This window comes from Uranotaenia lowii, chromosome 3 (assembly GCF_029784155.1).
Source record: "Uranotaenia lowii strain MFRU-FL chromosome 3, ASM2978415v1, whole genome shotgun sequence".
NCBI lineage: Eukaryota > Metazoa > Arthropoda > Insecta > Diptera > Culicidae > Uranotaenia > Uranotaenia lowii.
The window spans coordinates 117,314,067-117,336,358 of record NC_073693.1 but is presented as its reverse complement, the minus strand read 5'-3'; the positions used below and the strand labels follow the sequence as shown (position 1 = coordinate 117,336,358).

Genomic DNA, 22,292 nt, shown 5'->3' with positions numbered 1-22,292 from the left:
AGTTCATACGAAGCCATGGGGTCCGGGTATGGTGTACGCGTTGCATTGGAGATTTGTCGAACCTAATAATCTAAGGAATGCATGTGAACCCATACTTTGGCAGAAACTGCGGTGAATCCGTGCACCCATGGTGGATTACCAACATACAACATACATAATGTTTGTTTTGTGGTGTTGATTCTCCTTTCTCTCCCACTTCCAAATTGGAGAGAGGTTTTCGTCTTTGGTTATCGTTGACAGGGGTGGCTCACAAACTTTCATTAAAACATTGTTTTTATCTAAATAACGTCACATGCCACATTTGGCTTCATTTGTTTGATAAGTTTTCGAGTTAAGCCAAACAAGCTTAAAATAATTGTCTCCTTTCTAGTTCCACCCTCAAAAACCTCTCTAAGGATAATCCTTTTTTATTGTTAAGTGCTCGATTTTTGCTAAAAATATCTGTATGGGAGCCCCTTTTTCCCTTTTTTCTTCCCATCCTCCACTACTTGAAGGAGGTAGGCATTTCTACTAACACTATTTTACAAAATAAAAAAAAATGTGTTTTTATATGATGAATTTTATTAAAGTCTAAGTCAAGATAAATATTTTACCCGAAGACTGCTACACGATTGGACTTAAAACAAAAAAGTTATTGTGGCTCAAAGATTGAATTTTGGCCCAAAATTCTCGTATAAAATGCAATGCGTAAAAAGTATTAGCAAAAATTTGCGGCCTTTGAACCGCAATAACTTTTTTGTTTTAAGTCCAATCATGTTGCAGTCTTCGGATGAAATATTTATCTTAACTTAGACTTCAATAAAATTTATCATAAAAAACAATCGGCTTGTAAAGAAAAAAAGTTATTAATAAAAAAAAAACAGTCAATACTGATGTTATGAAATCGCTTGGTACATCTTTGTACATACCTGAAAATAATCGTATTTTCGTAGGTGATGGAAACAGTTAGAGAAACATGAGGTATCAAAGAACGAAAGAACATAAGCCGCAAATATCATGAATTTTTCTAAAAAGATACAACGGCTCACCGCATGACTTGAAGCGGAGATTGCAGGCAGGTTCAAGTCCTGCCGGTGAGCCGTTGTATCTTTTTCGAAAAGTTCATGATATTTACCCCTTATAATATTTCGTTCTTTCGTTCTATGCTATGATTATTACACTGCGGTTCGTAAAATTAAAAAAAAAAATGCAAAAATTACTATTATGGTAAAGTTACCATAATTTCTTCAATTTTCAACCGATTTTGATAAATAACCACTTGTTCTCTTTGTTTTGAACTGGCATCTAAGGTCAACAGAAATTTTTTTTTTTAAATTTTACCATCGAGTCTGTTTTTTCGCTGTTTCAAAATTTTCTCTAAAAAAATGCGTTTTTTATAATCTTTTCTATCATAAAGTCACGATTATCAACAATACTGCTGATTATACGCAGAAATGAATTTAAATTATCGATAGAAAATTCATTCACCTTTAATATGCAAAAAAGAGATTTCAAATTAATGTTATGCAGCTCGAGATATTTCAATCTAAGTAAATTACTTTTTTTTATTTTCCATTTTTTAATATTTGGAGCTCAAAAACTGTTCTACTAAGAATTTTTTGAATTTCATTTTCGGATTCAGCGCCCAATTTCACATTAAAAACGACCTTCAGTTAACTTAGTTCAGAAATGCCGTAAACTAGTGTAATCGTTCCATTTTCTCGTACCCAAAAAATCGTTCATTTCGTAAATAAATTCCAGAGTTGTTCAAAAAACTGTATAGGAGTCTCCCTCCCCCCTTCCTATCACCCTACTGGAAAAGGGAAAGGATCCCAAACGGTCATAAAACTCTCACGCCAAATTTGGTACTATTTGCTTGATCGGTTCTTGAGTTATGCAAAAATTTGTCTTTTGTTTGTGAGGCCTTCTTTCCCCCTTCCTGTGAGAGGGAGGGATCTCAAACCATAATAGGAACCTTCCCCGGCTACCAATATCCCACCTGCCAAGGTTCATGCAAATCGGCTCAGTAGTTTCCGAGCCTATAGGGAACAGACGGACAGACACACAGAAATCCATTTATAAATCTTAAACAATAAAAATCGACAATAAACACTCCAATCTCCAATTTCTAGGACTACTGATAGATGTTTCTGAATTTTTTTTCTATCGTAGGTATTTCTCTTTAAACTAAAAATTAGACCTCAAATTATTCGACCGCTTTCCCAAAATATCGATTCCATGGTCGAGTGAACATCAACAAACACCAGCTCGTCAATCAGGAAGCTAAAAAGAGTGAAAAGGAAATGATGGGCCGATGATGAGGTTCGCTGACTGAAGCAAACCGAACGGCGAAAGGAACAGGTTGATAGAACCTGCCTCAGCCCGGAAGCTTCCTTCAAAGGATTCATCTTAAAGAATGGGAATGAAACCGAGTGCCTACTAAAACTTCCGCTTCCACTTTTCGGGACAGGACCTTTTCACTCAGGCTGCCTTTCAGGTTCAACGATCTTACTACATACCTAGAATCGATTCGGAAAACTTCCTTCCGGTCACATTTGAGGCAACCTCCAGTTTAAGTCTGAAAGCAGGCAGGTGAAACACGGTGCACAGACAGACAGACGAGAACTGATTAAGCAGAAACCATGAATAAATTCTACGGCTGTGTCTCGAGATGAGTTTTCTTGTCGACATAGGGGAGCCGAAAGATTTCGGCACCGTTTCGAAGTGCGGGGGAGCTGAAATCTTCAAGATGGAAGCGATATCAGAAGCAAATAAAAAAGATCCCACAAGGTAAAAAAAGGAACTGCTCGCTCGCTTTCTCACCCAAAAGAACCGCCAAAAGTTTTCCACCCCCACTTTCCTATGAGTATCATCGTCATCCGGTTGATGGCATTCGTCGGTCGCTTCGCTAGTGATGAAAATCAATACTCAAACCCAAACACCTCGGTCATCTCTTGAAAGGAAGCTGGGGGAAAGTTCTTCTGCTTCGGATTTCGGCAGAGTTCAGCAGCAGCAAGAAGCAGTTAAGGAAGTGCTCCGGCAAAAAGCTGGGTCAGAATGAATAAATAATTATGGGTGGATTCGGTACAGAAATTGAGACCGGGTGGGCCAATGTGTGTTTGTGTATCTGCCTTTACGAAAGATGGAAACTGCCAAGCCAAAAGAAGTCAATGTTTGGATAAATTATGGCTGAGGCGAAGAAAGTGACGTTGGCAACTTGTTTTTCTCGGAACGGTAGTGAGAAGAAATGTTTCTACCCGGGTTCGGCTTTGGTTGAAGTAGGTATCAATCAAAGTGTTTTAAAATGTTTTGCTGCTGCAGCTTTCGGGGAACTCTTCAGATAGGTACGCCTAATCTTTCATGAGACAACTAGGTTTGGCTGGGGCAGAATTATGTTCTGGTTTCAGTTAACTGTATATTGATTTATTTTCAAATTAAAACTATTAATTCTTGCTTTAACAGGATTTTCAATGCAACAGGTGTTGAACCATCAATAAAATGGTTAAGCTTAATTCGAACATTTCAATAAATGAATTTGAATAACAATCTTATAAACATTGGAGAAAGTGGGAAATTATTAAAAAGGTTTGGTTTTTAGAAGGCAAGAGTTTTTTATTCATTGCATATATTCGTAAATTGTTTTAATCCCGTTTGATACAAAAGCATCAATTAAATTTTTATGTGCAAAATTTTGAGTCTTTAGTCAGTTCAATCAAAAATTGTTTGAGGATGATCTTTTCTACCAGCACGCAGACAACAAAATTAAAAAACGCGAATAATAAACAGATTTATGTTACTAAATTTAAATCAAACTGTTATTTAAAATTTGAGCAACAATGGACAGTGGAAGAAATCGGTCGACAAACAGCATCTTCACTGAAACATATTGATAAAAAATATTTGATTCCAAATATTGCTCAAATTAAAGTTCTAATGATGAACAATGGTCTCGATATTCAACAACATCTAAAATTTACTTTAATAAACTATTTGTTCTGTTTTTTGTTCCAAGATTTTTAATGAACATGTCGAGGCAGGGCGAATTTCACCATGTTCGTTTTTCTACAGGCATGTTTTTTCATAATTGTTTAATTTTTTATGCAGTTTCCATCAAAACCCCTCAGAGATTTTTTTAAATGTTTTTTTTTTAATGTTGAACTGAAAGTAACTTCAATGTTAATGGAAAAATTTGAAATAACAACAATAAAACTATATTTCTGCTTGGAGCTTAATGGCCTGTCAAACATTGTTCCTATGTTTAAAAAGGGGCGAGAACTGGGGTAAGACGCCCACGTTAAGAAGAATCTTTCATTACTCGTAAATGAAAAATGCAATCCAGTAAATTCGACAATAGTTCTGAAAAGGAGACTGTTCTTCACCAGAAATATACAAACAGGAACACCTTAACTAATAATTTACGTCTTAATCGTTAAATTTTGAAATGTTTTCTAAAGTATGATTTCCATTTCGTTTGGGGCAAAGTGCGCATATGTGTGTACCCAAACGCGCCATTTAACGATGGAATTACGGGAATAGTAAAAAAGGTAATTTGGGGCTTCCGTTGAATCTTACTTATCAGAATCGAACTTCCAATAACGTCCAAGAAGCAGTTAAACTTTGTACTGATTATTTTAAAGCCACTTTTGTATGCCACAAGAAAGTAAACAACTCCAACCAGCATTTGAATTCGGTTGACTCGTTTGACATAAGTATTCCTGAATTCAGGGCTTCTCCAAACGAAGCTAAGAAAGCACTCCTTGATATCAATGAGCAAAAGGGAGCCGGTCGGGACGGCTTACCGCCACTATTCATCAAAAGATGCTGCGAATCCCTAGCACTTCCAGTGAACATGCTGTTTAACGCTGATCATGTGGCTAGAGTCATACCTTCAAGACAGAACCGCAGAAAGGGTCACATCAAATCCACAACTTTCGCCGTTCCTTCTGGAGTTCCCCAAGGAAGTCACTTGGGCCCATTGCTATTTGATCTCTATATGAACGACCTTTGCGTACTGATCGATTCGGAAATAATATTTTACGCCGACGATTTAAATTTGTATCGCGCCATCACAGATTATGAAAACTGTGTTTCACTTCAACAAGACCTCGACAAACTTATGATTTGGTGCCGAGTGAATGCAATGGAGATGAATCTAGGAAAATGTAAAGTCTTGACTTTCACCAGGAGCAGAACAGAGATAACGCGGGTGATTTTGTGCTTGAGAAGGTTGAATCTATGAGGGATCTTGGCGTGATTCTGGACAAATCACTCACGTTTAAGGATCACCTAGCTTTGACTGTGACTAAAGCTAAAACAGTGTAGGATTTATCGTACGCCACACGAAAAAATTCAGTGATACCACCCCAAAAGTACTTTACTGTTCACTGGTCCGTTCTATTTTGGAGTATAATATCCAAATTTGGGCACCTTCATCCATAGGCGATATGAAGCTGCTAGAATCTGTCCAGAAACGTTTCCTGCGATATGCACTGCTGAACTTACCCTGGAATGAACCACAACGGCTTCCCCCTTACGACGATCGATGCGGAATCCCGAAAATCGAACCAATCGGATCTCGTGTGTTACTCCTCCGGCGTGTATTCATTTTTGATATTTTATCTGGAAACATCGACAGTACCAACCTGATCAAAATGATACCATTCCATGTCCCTTCCCGCGCTTTGCGCAATAACGAACCATTAAGGATGATGAATTACGGACGCAATGAATTTTATAACCCCTTTGTAAGCTTTTTAACCAAGTGTATTCATATTTCGACTTTAATATAAGTAAGGATAGTTTTAAGCGTAGATTGAGAGAAAATCAATCTGTGTGATATTGAGTTATCGTAGACCGTGAACAATAAATAGATAAATAAATAAATAATAAGTGTTTATTAATTCAAGTGCCTCCGAAAGTGTTTGCCAGGTAAAAACACTTCTTTCCTACTTTAAAGATGAAAAAATGTTTTGTTACGCGCAGTGCTGCCAGATATACTGAGGTTCTTGTGGATAGTTAATTAAATCTAAATTAAATTTGGAAATTTTAAATATATTCGATTATGTTCAAGTTATGTTTTCCAATTCAACATAAAAATATCCTTAAAATTGTTGTGATGGAAACTGCATATAAATTTAAACGAACATGAAACATGCTTAAAGATAAACGAACATGGCGCGTTTTGCCCTGTCTAGACATGTTTTTTTTTAAATCGTTTAAAACTACAGAAACAATAATTGAATTTTTTGTTGTGTGATGATTGTCAAGACCAATGTTCAACATAGGAACAGATGCCAGGTAAATGTTTCACCGATAGATGCCGTAATTCCTTACGAAAAAAAATGAAAAATTGCAAGAAAAGCTCCTCAAAAATGTTGTTTTCGTATTTCGTCAAATTTACGCAATATATAAAATTTAGAAGGTCCACAAATGTTTATAAACGCACGAAAGCGTAAATAGAACGAACTGGCATTTTCAGAAATGTTGAACAATGTTTGTTTAGTGAAATACTGATGGTGGCACGTCTGGTCCCGACTGCGCATTTTGTACCCAGTTCCCCTAACTGTTTTTGGAAGATTTTGATGCCCTAAATTTGAATCATTTGCCAGATTTTGTCTATCAGCTATTGTTTTAGTGATATGACGTGTGATAATTTTGAAATTGATCTTTTTTGAGTAAAATCGATCATTGATAACTGATAAACCAAACAACTTACACGAAAAACAAAAAACGGATTTTTAATCTATTTACTATCCTTCATTCAATCAAGGAAACATATTTAGCTTAGATATTATGGATTCAGAGATATACAGCATTGCAAATATTAAATCCTACAATTTTAAGAAATTTTGAAAGATAGCGTTTATCACTTAATTTATCGCCCTTCCCGGTGAATAGTGATGTACTTTTCAGTAAGAACATTTTAAGATTATGAAATTTTATAGACTGATAAAAAGTTAGAAGAAATGAAACATGGCGAAATTGAGCGGGTACATTTTATTAGAAGTATTATCATCACAAACCATTTTTTTTCGGCACGGACCAGCCACGCTTGGTCTATAAATATGTAGTGGTAGATGCAACTCTTAATATCTGTTTTTTTGTTTTTTTTTTTTTTTTACAAGATGGAAATTTGACTTCAAACCATAACAGCCGGGTAATTGCTGCCGTGTGTGGGTTCGTCCCACTAAAACCACCTTGGGCTTCGAGTGCCAGATGTGCCCCTTGGTTTCACCCTATGATACTACATCAAGGGGTAGGCTGTGCTCATGCACTTATACATCTCACCCTTTTCCTCTTTCTCAATTCTTCCTCAATTTCTCCTTGATCATCGTTCTGCTTTATCCTTTTTCCTTCTTCTCCTTTTCCTCTATCGTCAACTTCAGACTGGTACGGAAGACCCCGAAACGTGTGCCGGTTAGGTAACGCTTTCAAAGTAACTCGCGCCCGTCACAGCAACCACTTCCGCAGGATTTCTAACCACCAAGACATGGCCGATTGAGAAACTACCAAGCTAGAATCCCGACAACCACCCCGAATAGTATCTCCGCTTCCTTTTGCTGCAGGAAAGATCGTAGCTGAGTACGTGAGACCTTTTAAGTCCCACCACACGTATGAGTCCAGATTAGGGTTATACCGCGCCCTAAGATCGCGTTGCTTTTGAATTGAAGTGTCATACGAGGCCCAAGACCTTTCATTAGCTTGTCAAATTTGGTTGACTATCTCGCTCTCTCCGTTCATCATCTTTCCTGATCCTTATCAGATCGCGCATGATTTGCGAGATTTCGTCGACTATAGCACGCCATGACTGTTCGTCGCGACATATTTCACTCACTATGTTTTCAGCGTTCAAATTTTGAAGTTGTTGACGCCTTGAATTGAACCTGGGGCAGACAAAGATAGCATGTTCTGCCGATTCCTCCGTCTCTACGCATTCCGGGCAATAAGGCGAGCTGATAAGCTTAAACCGATGAAGGTATTGCTTAAAGCACCCATGACCCGAAAGGAACTGCGTCAGGTAGAAGTTGACCTCTCCATACTTCCGATTTACCCAGTCTGAAAGTCTCGGGATTAGCCTATGCGTCCATCTTGCGTTGTTCGATGCGTCCCATTGCTCCTGCCACTTGAGCATTGACGCTGCTCGTTGAATATTACGCACTCCTCTAACAGCTCTTGCTTTGTAACATTCCATATCCTCCGCCAGAGTTATGTCGATGGGAACCATGCCCGCGATGACAAAAGCTGCATCTGCTGATATGGTCCTGTACGCACAAGAAACTCGCATGGCTATCCACCGATGTGTGCTCCGTAATTTGGATCTGTTGCGCTCTACCTCTATCGCGGAGCTCCAGGCCGCTCCTCCGTATCGTAGTTTCGACAGTGCTACGCTCGCAAGGAGACGTCTCTTGCTACTCTTTGGACCATGGCAGTTCGGCATAATCCAGGCCAATGAATCTATGACTTTCGATGCACTTTCGCAACAGTATTTGACATGCGCACCAAAACTTAAGCGATGATCGACCATTACTCCAAGGTATTTCAGCTGCTGTTTCGAAGATGTCGTGTGCCCTCCAACAGTAATCTCCATGTGCGGCACAACTCTTTTATTGGTCACGAGCAGAACTTCAGTTTTATGGTGAGCTATCTGAAGCTTAACTCCCTCCATCCAGATGCCAACCCTTTCTACGGACACCGTTGCAAGGTCTTCTACCTCCTCGATTGTTTCGCCGGTAATCATGAGCACGATATCGTCAGCAAATCCGACTATCTGCACGCCTGCTGGTAGTTTCAGCGTTAACACCTCATTATACATGGCATTCCAAAGCACAGGTCCGAGTATGGAACCCTGTGGAACACCCGCTGTTAGGGCAGTAGATCGTATCCCAGTTTCGGTTTCGTACGTCAGGATTCGATTTTCGAAGAAGCTTCCTATTATCCTGCAGAGAGTATTGGGAACAAGCATCCTGTGAAGCGCTTTGGCAATCGCTTCCCAGCTGGCATTGTTGAAGGCATTCTTAACGTCGATCGTCACAATGGCGCAGTGACGAACACCTGTTCGCTTCTTTTTATATGCGCGCTTCGCGTACTCTGTCACCATACGGATGGCGTCCACCGCAGATCTCCCTTTCCGAAAACCGAACTGTCTGTCCGACAGTCCACTTCCGCCTTCTGTGTAGATAATAAGTCTGTTTAATATTATCCTCTCCAGTAGCTTACCAAGGGTGTCCAGCAGACAAATGGGTCTATATGATGATGGATGCCCTGGGGGTTTCCCGGGTTTCGGTAGTAGCACCAACTTCGCCGTTTTCCACGAATTGGGAAAAGATCCCTCGTCGAGACACTTTTGTAGCACCACTCTGAAGGTATCCGGAATGGTCTGTACCGCCACCTTCAGCACTGCATTTGGGATTCCGTCCGGACCAGGGGCCTTATTCACCGCAATCTTAATATCTGTATCTACCACTTCGTAGTAGTTGGTCCGTGCCAAACAAAAATTTGGTAGGCATGTGATGTTAATACCTCAAATAAATTCTACCCACTCATTTTTACCATCTTTCATTTCTTTTAACTTTCTATCTGTCTATAAAATTTCATAACCTTAAGATGTTCTTACTAAAAAGGTCATCACTTTTCACCGATAAGGCCGATAAAATTCAGCAACAAACATTAATTACGGTGATAAATCTCAGTAGATAACATTACATCTGTTTCCACTGAAAATTGTCTTCGAGTTATTTATTTTAAAGAGTTTAATTCATTTAAGAACTTTGTTTGAAGACTACTAAACAATTTAACATATTGTTAGAGAAAGATATAGATCCAATTTGAGTCAAAAATTAAAAGAAATGTAGTCGAAATTGCCATATTTTGCAAAATTTAGAAAAACAAACAATAAGAAAGCTTCTACCTATGTATATCTGTTTTCGAAGAATTAAAAATTACTCCCGATCTTCTGGAAAGTTGATTGTTGGGTTCAAAACTTTAATTCCCATCTTTGTAACCTTCTAAAGTACTGGCAAAAAGTGCATAATAATTGAATAACTGAAATCAGCGCCCCCAAATTATTTTAAATCATATCTTAAGTTCTTTGCATCTCGGAAAAATGTAAATTTTGTTGCCCTGTGTTATCGATTTAAATGTACCTGTTTATATATTTCTTGTAAATAATTTTCCCCCTTTTCAAAATGGTTTCCGATTTTACCGGATTGCATTCTTCATTTAGGAGTTAAACGTGCACTAGACTAGGGCTACCAGATCTCGCAACACCAAAAAGAGTACATTGAGATCATTTAAAAAAGTCAGGAGAAATGATATAACTTCGGTTTTCTGAGCTTCCAGCCATCAAGATCCATTCGATTATCGAGCTTTGCTTCCGGATGGTATGTAACACATAATGAAAAGGATGTACATTTACGAGATATTTCCTTGACTTTGTCAATTTGTTTAGGTTATCTAAAAGTTGGATTATTCGGAAAGATAGCAGTATTTAGATGTATGCTGACAAACCACAAAAAAAATTATAAAACAATCCATTTCAAAAAGAGCTTTTTTTTTATTGACGCGTATGTTACTTTACAATAATTATTTGAGATTAAGCACAAATTTCATAACGCTGTTAAGTGTCAAAAATAAAACCAAAAAAAAAATTAAATTTGTGCGCATTTAAACATATTACCTAAATTGGGTACCTATATATTGATTTCTGTTTGCGTACTCAAAGGCACTTATTGCGCTGACTTTTTTGCGACTAAAATGCTTGTTAATGAAAACAAGATGTTAAAGTTTCGTGATTTTAGCATAAGATGTGAAACAATCTCATAAAATGGAAGAAGTACGTAGGTTTTTCAGATCAAATATCTTTCAACAAAAAAAGAGTACATTTGGCAAAATTTCACAAAAAGAAGGGTACGCCAATTTCTCGACTGAAAAAGAGTACATGTACTCTTAAAAGAGTACGTATGGTAACCCTACACTAGACTGCCCCAAATTTGTTTGGAAAAACTGAAATGGTTTGAAGCCATCAATGTTTTGAGACCCACGAAAATTTGAAAACAATGTTCGAAATTGTTGATTTATTTCAATGCAATTTTGCAAATTTCCTCCAAATATTGTTTATTAGATGCAAAAAGTATTTTCTCATCGATTGAGCTTAAATTGTTAGAATTTTCAAATCTAAAAAAAATAGTTAATCGATAACTCACAAATACCCACACAAAATGATGAAACATAGATTTAAGACTGAGATTGAATACAAAAAACAGGTAGGAATTTAAAAATACTAATGTTTTCTAACAGTCAAACACTATTTCTCTAGTTTTAAGTCATAGATTGCAGCAAAACTCAAGTGGTGCTATTCTTATTTCGCACCAATTTTTCACATTTTTCGTCCAAAAAAAGACTTATGCTTGATTTATCCGTTAAGCAATTCAGAACAAACTGTAGAAGAAAATTTTCTCGATTTCCAATCATTCATATTTTTACATGCAAAACACATAGTGTTGCTATTCTTATTTCGCTCACTGTATATAAAAAATACACAATAAATAAGGAAATGAATTTCTTACTCCATTTGCTTACTAATAATTACCACATAATTCCAAATAATTATAAACTTGACTGATAAAATGAATCAAAATTTCAAAACCATACACAATGAAAGTTTCTTATCAATTCTATTTCCGGTAATGAACTAATATTTTTTCAAAATGATGTTCTTAATTTTGAACAATAGAATTTCCAAGCAGTCCAGTTTTCAAATTTTTAATTAATATTTTACCATACAGATTTAAAAAAAAAACCTGTATTCTTAAAAAGCTATCCGATCAGGTAAATAATAAACCATGATTAATTTTATGGGAAATGACAATAAATGTTATTTATTATTCAACAATTTTTTCTTACATTTTTAACTGAAGGGTTGATTTTTAATTTTCGCTGTAGTATTTTGATTTTAACAAAAAATATTTAATTGCGATTTGAAATGTGAATTTTCGATTTGGGAAAAAATCCATTTTGAACTTTCCAGAATGTATTCAATATGTTGTTTTTTTTACAATTCGTCTATTTGAAACGGCTCAAACCATTTAGTTTTACGGAGCCGGGAGACTATTATTTTTTGTACAACAGCTACTTAGGCGTAAAACACAAAAATTTGTTCACATTGTTGTCCATTTTGCTTTAAGGATTTAAGTATTGAGTTCGTCGTTCATTATTCGAAACTATGATAGACAAAAAAGAAAAGGAAAAAGAGGAAAGGGATACCTAAACGCGAATTCAATAGTTGATGGTTTAATTTAGTTTGATAAAAAGACGAATATATTTTATATAATTTCAAGAGTGCCAGTGATCGAAGTCAGAGATGAAATATTTCACGTAAAAAAATTCTTCCAGTTGTTAAAACAAAAAGTCTCAAAAAGTTCTTTTTTGAAGTTCAAAATAACAGCTTCAAATAATAACACAAAGCACAGAAAGCACAAAGCACCAAGCAAATACAGATTAAGTTAACATCGCGCACAAAAAAGTTTAGTTCAAAAATGGCTTCTTCGAATCATTTTTCGAGCTTATTAAAGATTAATTTTTAAATCACAATTGATTTTAGATAATAAAAATGTATGGAAAGTTTATTAACTTTCAATACCAGGTTTTAGAGTTTAAAACTACAAGCTCTCAAGATTTTGCCACTTTCAATTTAAAAAATGGGTCCTAGAAAGAACAGAAAACAGAAACAGTGTTTTTCTTAGTAAATGTGATATTGGTTTTGTTTACTACATTCAATTAAGGAATAATATTATCATGATGACGATGCATGATCTAAAAAAGTTTAATTCAACAGTTAAAAAAGAATGGAAAATAGTATTTCAAGTATATTTGGCATTTCTGCATAAAGTAAAAAAAAAGATTTAATTTTACAAATTTGTTGAAGCCTGAAAAACGATTACTGAAAACTTTAAATCAGTGGTTTTCAAACTTTTTCACTCACCCCCTCATTATAGAGCTCAACGCCCTCCAAGGGCATTTTCAAACAAATTTGTTCCAAAATACAGCAAAAATCGAATGCTCTGAGCCGCTCCACCGCCCCTTGCAGACTCTTTACGCCCCTCAGGGAGCGGTAGGGACCAATTTGAAAACCACTTCTTTAAAATATTTTTAAATACCATTCAAATTGAGTTTCTTTACAAATTCGTTGAATGAGGAATAGTTAACAAATACAAAACTTCTATAACTTTTTTCTCAGAACTCCAAATTACTGGAAGTATTGAGAAAAGTTGATTATTTATTTAAAACAATTATTTTATGTTTCGTTATGTTTTTGTTAATGTTTTGTCAAAAAGAGCAGATATTTTTTAAATGTAGTTTAACCAATTTTCATAAGATTTTTCAATAACAAAAGCTAATAGAAATATTCTGGATCCAGGGCACCTAAATTAGTCAAAGATACCCTTTTCATTCGTAACACCTCAGAAAAATGTGAATTCTGTGGCTTAGAGTAATCTATCAAATCAATTTTAAATATTATGTTGAGCATTCAGAAGAATAATAGAAATGAAATAAAATTCAGACTGAAATTTGTTCCTTCAAAAATATTTCATATCAGCATAACATTTGTAATGACGTTAACTACTTTTTTGAAATCAAAAATTTTAGTTATGAAGATTAGGATATTAGATTCTAGATTTTTTCAGGAATTCTGTGTTTCCTGTAATTCTAATGACCATCGTTAGAGGTGAAATTAGTTTTGAAGTTTATATGGTTTGTTTCAAAATATGTTCTTGTTTAGATACACTTTTTAATAAAACCCGATTCTAAAATCATGGTAGGATTTTTGTATGTCAAGTTTCAAGTTCCATTACAAAAAATTGAATGGAGTTAAAATTAACAATTAAAAATAAGTTTCCATTTGTTAACGTCTTAAAGTGTTGTTAAATGAAATGTCTCAAGCAAAGGGTCATTTAAGACTCAAATTGCTGTCTTGCTCGTTAACACATATTTTGAAACACCTTATAAGGGACCATTCAAATATTACGTAACGTGTTTAGAGGGGGGGAGTATACCAGCTTGTTACGGTCCGTGGATTCGGAATAAAAAATCTGAGAAGAATCTGTTACGTAAGGGGGAGGGGGGTTGAAAATTCTCGAAAATTGCGTTACTTAATATTTGAACGGCTCCTAAGACCTAGTAATTTCCCGTTACTGCGGTAAAGGTTTTTACCTTGACAAAATCTTCATTGAAAGAGAGGGGAGAGGGGGGTTAAACCATTAAAACCCTCCCGTTTACACGGCCTTGAACAGAATTAAAGTCTAGACAAATCAAAATATTTTTCGCATAACAATTAGCGTTTGTTATCATTTAAATGTCAATTTTTTAAAAAGATTAAAAGCGTTCTCGATTCCGTACGTAAGTATTTAATTAAATCGCTAGGAATACCAGTGGACAAAATTCTCCATTTTTTTCCTATTGTGCTGAAGCAGGTATTTTTTCATTTAATTGAGTTGTAGCTATGCCTACCATCAAAATGTCTATTGAAGAGAATTCCAACAGTATTTCGTTTTTGCACAAAAATTTCCAGAAATTAATTTCATGAATATACGATACTACACTTATCGGACACAACGGGCATGGTTTGTTTAGAGGATCAAAAATTGAACAGTTTCAAGCCAAAAGTTAAGGAGATTTTTTCAATTATCTGACGAGTTTGCGCCGGGGTTCATCAGATCTTCCCCAATATTGAAAATCTGGATAAAAACAAATCTAACCAAATCCAACCCGAAAAATGAAAATTTGAGAGAATAAAATACTACATGTGTTTTAAAGCCGAATAAATGAACAATTTTTTTTATTTTGGGGGAGAATTGAAGACCCCCGGCGCAGACCCCTCAGATAAAAAAAAATTCCTGAAATATGATAGAATGGAGAAGAAAAATCGTGTAGGAAATGCACCAAGGAAGGTTGTTCCCTACAAAATCGCTTTGATTAAACACTACCTGATCATTCAGGAATTCATGAAAATAATAAAACTTACAGATAAGCAGCTTAAAGTCGCATTTCCAAGAATAGATGTAGAATAAAAGGATGAAATCGAAACTATGGAATTCATGGAGAGAGCTCAATGAGATTACAAAGAAATCTTTATCAGGCAAAACTTAAAAGAGAGCCCAACAAATGGAATTCTCAGCTTATCTAAATATTACCAAACGAGTTAAAAGTAAAAATTTACATAAACCAATTTTTTTTCTGAAGGACTTTGAAAAAAAAAAACAATAAGATCATTGAATCTCAAGGAATGTTGCCTTTCAATCTGGCCTCTACAAACTTTTCTCAAGTTCAATTAAACATGGATAGGATTTTTACTGTTTTTAGATAACCAAAAAAGGCGTAAATGTCAAAAAGAGGTTTAAATAAGGTTGCCAGCACGTATTTGAGCCGAACAGCTCCGGGCAATCTTATATATAAAAATGGAGGCGTTTTCTTTGTAACAACATCACTTATGAATGGTTGGTCGGAATGAAGTGAAATTTGGTATCCGAGGGTTTATTGGGTCAGAGATTTTTTTTTTGTAGGGGAGAGCCCACTGCGACCAGTAGCTGATCTATTGTGGTATTTACCCCGCGTTACTATATGCTTTCAGGTTCACCTGCACTATTGATTGGAGTGACAGTTGATTGCTGACTAAGCATTTTATCCCAATCGGGTATAATATCAAAGATGTATGATATAACCCTCTTAGGGCTGATATGCAACCATATGTCTTGTGCGCTTATTAACTTTGCTCCAAGAACACGCTCTCTCCTCTTAAGGAGGGCGCAACAGTTGCATAGAAGATGCTCTGCAGTTTCTTTTTCGAACCCGCAGAACCGACAGTCATCGTTCAGAATTATGTTTATCCTTTTAAGATGCTGTTTTGTTGGACAATGTCCGGTCAAGAGACCTGTGTAAGTACTTAATTCGTGCTTACTTAAGTTCAACATGTTTTTTGAGAGTCGTGCGCTTGGATCAATGAATCTTTTTGCCTGAGTTGCTCCCTCCGCTGTTTTCCAGTTGGAAACAATAGTGGTGCTTTCCCAGTTCTTGAGCTCCGTAGTCAAGGCACTTCTCTTCCGCAGAAAGGTTCAGGTCCAATCAACAGTCCCTGAGATCCTTCCCTAGCTAGTTGGTCTGCTTCTTCGTTCCCTAGGATACCGCAGTGGCCTGGTACCCAGAATAAAGATACTCTGTTCCTTATGGCCAGGTTTCTTAGTGCAACTATACACTCCCAAACTAGTTTGGAATAACATATGAACGTACTTAGTGCTCGAAGAGCAGCCTGGCTGTCAGAGAATATGCAGATACTTGTGTACCTGTATCCCCTTTTCAAACAGGCTAAAGTGCATTCTAGAATTGCTTGAATTTCAGCTTAGAATACTGTTTGCCAGTTTCCCATAGGAATTGAGATCCTGAGTCTAGGTCCGAAAACCCCTGCCCCAGTTCTTTTATCCATTTTTGACACATCAGTGAAGAATAGGATCGATCTGGGAGGAACCGCAGGTCCACCTGACTCCCACACGTCCCTATCATTGATAGTTACATTGTATGGTAAGTCTAGGTTAAAAATGGGCTCCATCTAGTCATCATTTTTCACAATAAGTGAGTTTAATTTAAATTTCTTTAGGATTTTGAGATGTCCTGTAAGATCTCCTTCATAGAGCGTTTTGTGTTTGGAGAGTCTCAAGGCACTACGTTCCGCCTCTAACTCAATGAATTGATGTAGAGGCAGAATATTAAGTAGTGCATTTAGAGCCTCATTCGATGTGCTTCGCTTAGCGCCAGTTATAGCTAGCGTTGCTAGTCTTTGAAGCTTCGCTAGTTTTTTCTGGGCTGTAATTTGCATAGTTTTGGTCCACCATACTAAGGAGGCATAAAAGATTTTGGGTCTTATAATAGCTGTAAATATCCAGTAGATAATTTTCGGCCTTAGTCCCCATTTTTTCCCTACTCCTTTGAGGCAGACCCATAGAGCTGTTGTAGCCTTAGCGATTACATGCTCTATCTGTGGGTTCCATGATAGCTTTGAGTCTAGTACTATGCCTAAATATAACACTTGTGATTCGAGGTTTAACACTTCCCCATCTAATGTTAGAGGTTTTAGTGTAATTTTTCGTCTCCTAGTGAAGGCTATCACAGTAGTTTTTGAAGGGTTTATGTTCAGTCCCTCTTCCCTGCACCAAAATAGTGCGTAGTTGAGTGCAGTTTGCATTCTATTAGACAACACATTCTCATGTTTTCCCCGAGCTATAATAACTACATCGTCTGCAAAGCCAATAACTTCGAATCCCATGGATACAAGTTTGTTTAGGAGGTCGTCCACTATCAAGGACCACAACAACGGTGATAGAGATGGGTCAGAGATGGTTTGTATAATAGTTTCAAGAATCTCACTTTTATGGAAGGTGGTCCCAATACAAATTCAACTTTATTTGTTGCGATTTCCATAAGAATCGATTCGCGAGCACGATGAATTTAAGAGCGTGTAGATGAAATCAAACATTTTTACGATTTAAACATAAGAAGGTAAAACGAAGTTTACCGGGTCAGCTAGTTTTGTATAAACACCAGCAAAATTCGAGCATTTGATTTCAATATTAACGATCAAGATTCTGAGCAATATCCGGGAAAATTTTATCAAAACCGAGAGTTTACTCAACTATTGGTGATTAAAACAAATTGAAGAAAAAAACATTTTTTTTATAAAAACTCATCTATAGATTTCAAATCGTATTTTCAGCTCCCAAAAAATCTTTCATAATTATTTTTATAATACTTGCTCAAAAAATTTCGTTTTCTAAGCATATAAAAAAAAATTTACAACACCTTTTGTTCTTTTTTAAATTTCTGGCATTTTTCAATGAAATCCGGGATTCCGAGCCGGTCTGTACTGTTTCAAAGTTATGTATTAAACATCCGGGCAAACCCGCATAAAACCGGCGATCTTACAATCTTAGGTTCAAACAACTTTCAATCGGAACTTTGAAAAAAATCACACATTATCCATATTTTTTTAAGCTGATTCCTGCGCAGTTTTTTGATCTTTTCTAAAGATTATACATAAGATGACGGTCCATGTAATGATCCACATTTTTGATTCCCACATAAAGTCCAATCAATAGTATCGTACCATTTCCGCACCACATTTTCCCATGTTTCCGTAGCATTCCAAAGTCTAGAGATATGTTGTACATCCTCAAGTCAGATGGAACCGATCCAACTCATGTTCGTCTGAAGGTTGATGATTTTATGTCAGTGCATCACTTTAAAAACTTAAACTTAGTATAAAGCTGTTCAGGTTTTCGGTAACATGAATGCTCGATTTAGCAGTTTTCATCAACTTTTTTCGGGCAGAAATATGAAAACCTACTGGCCCAATACTCCCGGGAACTAGCTCAATAGCAGGAGAACCCTGAACTGTGTCTCAGGGTCGGCCTACTACTGGGTAAACGGAGGGAACGCGGATCAAATTTTAAGAGGCAAACTGTGGAGTTTCTTGCTAAATGAGAAGTATGAAAATTAATTTTCGATCTGGGTTTTTATTTTTACTACAGTGTGGGTGTGGGTGTGGGTGTGGTTCAGGGGTAGCTTCATTGGCTTTTGAGGGTGTACATACCGTCGACGGATTTCTTACGTTGGCGCGCTTTCAGGATACTGGGCGTGGGACTGCTGGATGGAGCTCTCTCAGGTAACTATGGTGACGTGGCAATGTGTACCCAATTTGTAGCTTTTGGGCACTAAAAATGGTAAAAACTGGCGTCTTCCCTCTTTGACTCTATCGGCGGACCACAGCAAGGCCGTATTGGTCGCGCCGAGAGGGGGTCTCCTTAAGAATTAAGGCCCGTCGGGTCTGAGACTTCTCTCCTTTGCGATGATGGTTCCACGGAACCAGAGAGTCGGGTCTTTTACGGATTAGACGTAGGCAGTCAAAGACTACCTAGGCCGAATCGCGTGCGCGTGTGAGGTCTCGAAGGACGTTTTTGTGATCGAAAAATCGATCCAAGAATGCAAGGTCCTGAATGATCTACGTTGATCTCAGCCGGAAATGCCACATAAACCATACTTTTTAATTTTTTTAGACACTCACAACATTCACACACGAACGCCAAAATGAAAATGACCTATAGCGGAAGCTAGGTCATCTTCATCCCTTTCTTTTACCATTTCATCAATAGTTATGCCACCCAACATGGCGAACCACCCCTACTTGTTCATACTACTATGAACATTTTGTTGAACACCCCCGCTGAAGCCCGCCTGATTATAAACTAACAATAATGTGTACTTGTTATTCAAAATTTAAATCAAACTAGCTAATACATGTAATTTTCCCTATTTCCCTTAAATTTAACAACATACACAACAGCTCACCTATAACAATTTAAAATATTTGAAAAACGAACTAATACCTTTTGTAACAACGGTTACAAATACTTTCCAGTAGGTTCAAACGTTTCGAGCAACTTTTGGCTGTTCGCTCCTCCATAGTGGAGATTAAATAAAATTCATTTTTAATACAATTTTTTATTTTACTAGATAAATTAACTCACTTTAAATAGCGATAGTTTATCAACTGTTTGTTGATTGTTTTTCGTTTTTGATGATATTTATGTTTACATTTATCTGTCAGTGTTCTGATATTGGGTTAAATGGAGTTATAGCTGATTATCGGATGATTTATTATAATGTGAAATATTTCTGCAAATTCTAGTGTTGTACTTCGAAACTTTTCTAAAATTTTGGTATTTTTAAAATCGGAAATATGAACGTACTCTATACTCTGTAGACCAAGTGCTGTGTCTCAGACTTTTTAAGTTTTTTACATCATTTTTTGCTGTCTTTTCTGTGAAAATTTGATAGTTTCACCAAAGTAGAATTTTTCACAACCTCTTCATTTTATGTTGTATATTTAAACCACATTTGCTATTTTTTCTACGGTATTTAATCTTTTAGTTTCGTGAGAAAATGTCTCGAAGAACAACAATAGAATTTATTTAAAAGGAAAATTAGAAATTAAAAAATGTTTCACATTAAAAACAAGAGGAAACAACGACCTTTTTAAGAAACAGAAAGATTAAATTAATTTTGAATCAGCATATAACTCCATTTTACCTAAGAACAGAACATTGACAGATAAATGTAAACATAACATCAAAAACATACCACAGACAACAAATAGAAGTTAGACGATCGCTAGCTAAAGTAAGTTAATTTATCTAGTAAAATGGAAAATTGTATTAAACAGCCAAAAGTTGCCTGAAACGCTTGGACCACATGGCAAGTAATTTGTTTTATTTCTCGCCAAAAAAATCGACGGATGCAACAAATCTCGCGAGTTTTCATAACGTTGTATTAAACATCTTAAGAATTCACAGAAAAATGCTGCAAAGTTATCAAAACAACTTTAAAATTTGTTTTCCACATATAGAATATGTTGTCCAGACTGCAAGTATTCTAAATGGGAAAAGGCTGCGACTAAATAGTTTATGTCAGTTTTTGTATTTTTTTTTGTAATAAAACTGTTTGTTTACATTTTGTTTCATACGACGTAATGAAAGCTCACGCGAAAACATAAGATTTTGCAAAGTATTTATCAAATACATGACTATATGTATTATGCAATTTACTTCTCCCAGATATAGAGTTATTTAAGTTTTTCTCTTCTTTCCTTTTCATGATTACTGAACACTTTAATATTGAATATAAACTTGGTTTTGTACTCACTTTGCATATAGCTGACACTTTTTGTTAATCACTATCTACACAAGTTATCACTGTTCCACTTGAGCTGCATTTACTGACATGATTTTTTTAATATAAACTATGTTTCATTTTTATCACTGTTTCCGGATCCACTCGTATTCAAATGCTTTGAAAACCCCACAGATCATCCAATTTCCAAGTAAAACCCTTTCAAAAATGCATCAAAACTTCCGGTTGGCGCCTTTGTTGTTCCGCTGTTCGTCGGTAGCTCGTCTTCCTTTATTCATCCATTCAGTTTCATCACAATGATTATTGCCCCATTACCATGCTGCTGCTGCTGCTGCTGCTAGTAGATGCATAATCATAATTTTAGTTAGCTCCACCACTTTTACATGTACATATGAATGTAGGTTCCAGCTCATTCACTGCTGCTGCTGGTTTCCAGTCGTCACTAATCCGGCAAAACTTCCCCCGAAAAAGCACTCCAGCCGCTGACTTTGGGGACCGGAAACATCAGAGCGTCGTCGTTACTTTCACCGGTGCAACCATCAACAGCGTCCGCGGACGTCGTTTGGCGTCGTCGTAGTCGTCGTCATACGTTCTGGCAACATCAACGTGGGGAGAAGCTTATTGTCGGAAACAATAACACTGGTGCATTCTGGGCTTCAAATCGTGTACGAAAACTTTGCCGTCCCGGTGTTTTCCGCCTAATCTTTTTCTATACCCCCAAAAATAGAACGCAACTGCACATTGGCTGCACTTTTGTTACGAGAGCCCCGGCTGTTTCCATTAGAAAAAGCGCTCCAAATACATCCTAGGACCGGGACCTAGAGAACCGGATCCATGGTGCGGAGAAGGTTAATGCTTGATTTGAGCAAAGAACACAAAAAAAAAACCGTGACCTATTGAAGGGGCCAAGGGAAATCAACATTCACAAACTGACCCGCACTTTCAGGGATCAATCACGGCCTCACGCCTTTCTAGGGGATGCCAGCAACAGACGAACCCCGAACGGACACCGAAAACCGAAAACAACCGCAAACACGAATAGGGCACCAGGTCCCACCAAGCATATCCGATCCCGACGGCAACCTCCGAGAGACTAACTAGACGGTTTGGCGACGACGATGTTGATGACGACGACAAGGACGACGACGACGACGACGATGTCCATCCGCCGTAACCAGTAGCAAGCAGTACAGCGGCCACAAAAACATCCCCCGCACCAGCGATGGAATACCCGCTGGGTCGCCCGAAAGTATGCAATTTTACCCACGCTTCCGGAAACGTCCCACTGAATTTTCCCATCGTCGTTGGTGGAGTCGTTTTACCGAAATCGAGCAGCAGCAAACCATATGATTACGCCGGCATACGAACGGCACGCGACCAAACGATAAACGACAGACAGACGACCCAAGGCTTCGGGTGTGTCGGAGTTCGAAACTCACAGCATCCGCAGGACATGCGCATCAAACGGCCATACAGTAGGTTGCAAGGGAACTCCTCGATGAACCGTACTCGAATAAGGGATGAGTGCCCATCGGAATGTATCACCTCTTTACGATGCACTCTGGTTTGAGGTCACGGTTGAT

The 22,292-nt window shown here is 37.0% G+C and overlaps 1 protein-coding gene across 1 annotated transcript in view; it reads right to left on the bottom strand.

Moving 5' to 3' along the window:
* The window catches only part of LOC129758395 (lachesin), a 589,306-nt gene extending 567,516 nt beyond the window's left edge, over nt 1–21,790 (bottom strand). The window contains exon 1 of the mRNA XM_055755900.1: nt 20,722–21,790. The gene's annotated coding sequence lies outside the window, so the exon portion shown is untranslated. The remainder of the gene's footprint in view (nt 1–20,721) is intronic.
* Between the last annotated feature and the right edge of the window lie 502 nt (nt 21,791–22,292).